The sequence below is a fragment of the Rhincodon typus genome, chromosome 1, assembly GCF_021869965.1.
Source record: "Rhincodon typus isolate 14 chromosome 1, sRhiTyp1.1, whole genome shotgun sequence".
Taxonomy (NCBI): Eukaryota; Metazoa; Chordata; class Chondrichthyes; order Orectolobiformes; family Rhincodontidae; genus Rhincodon; species Rhincodon typus.
The window spans coordinates 796,601-797,623 of NC_063332.1; the positions used below are offsets into that span (position 1 = coordinate 796,601).

Below are 1,023 nucleotides of genomic sequence, written 5' to 3' on the forward strand. Positions count from 1 at the left end.
CCCCACCAACCCCCAATCCCCAAACCCCACAACTTTAACTTTTTCCCAAATATTTCATTTAACTAAACCCATCCCACCTCTACTTAGTTTAAAGCCCTATCCATAGCCCTAGTGGCAAATAACATTCGCACCTCACAAATGCCAGGCAATGACCATCTTGAATAAGAGACAATCTAACCACCGCCCCTTGACATTCAATGGTATTGCCATCACTGAATCCCCCACTATCAACATCCATGGGGGTTACCATTGACCAGAAACTCAACTGCACTCATCACGTTAACAGAGTGGCTACAAGAGCAGGTCAGAGGCTGGGAATCCTGCAGCGAGTAACTCACTTCCTGACTTCCCCAAAGCCTGTCCACCATCGACAAGGCACAAGTCAGAAGTGTGATGGAATACTCCCCACTTGCCTGGATGAATGCAGCCCCAACAACATTCAAGAAGCTTGACACCATCCAAGACAAAGCAGCCGCTTGATTGGCACCACATCCACAAGCATCCACTCCCTCCACCACTGACGCTCGGTAGCAGGAGTGTGTACTATCTACAAGATGCACTGCAGAAATTCACCAAAGATCCTCAGACACACCTTCCAAACCAACAACCACTTCCATCTGGAAGGACAAGGGCAGCAGATACATGGGAAAAACAATCACCTTCAAGTTCCTCTCGAAGTCACTCACCATCCTGACTTGGAAATAAATCGCCGTTCCTTCACTGTCGCTGGGTCAAAATCCTGGAATTCCCTCCCTAATAGTATTGTGGGTCAACCCACAGCAGGAGGACTGCAGCGGTTCAAAAAGGCAGCTCACCCCCACCTTCTCAACGCTAACTAGGGATGGTCAGTTACACAGTCATACAGCACGGAAACAGATCCTTCGGTCCGACTAGTCTACATCGACCATGTTCCCAATCTTAGCTAGTACCACATGCCTGTGTTTGGCCACATCCCTCCAAACCTTTGCTATTAGAGCATAGAACATTACAGCGCAGTACAGGCCCTTCGGCCCTCGATGTTGC

The 1,023-nt window shown here is 48.9% G+C and overlaps 1 protein-coding gene across 1 annotated transcript in view; it reads right to left on the reverse strand.

The window, feature by feature from the left end:
- Window positions 1-1,023, reverse strand: part of LOC109938343 (dynactin subunit 1-like) — a 22,987-nt gene that overhangs the window by 6,362 nt on the left and 15,602 nt on the right. The gene's annotated exons all lie outside the window — the stretch shown is intronic.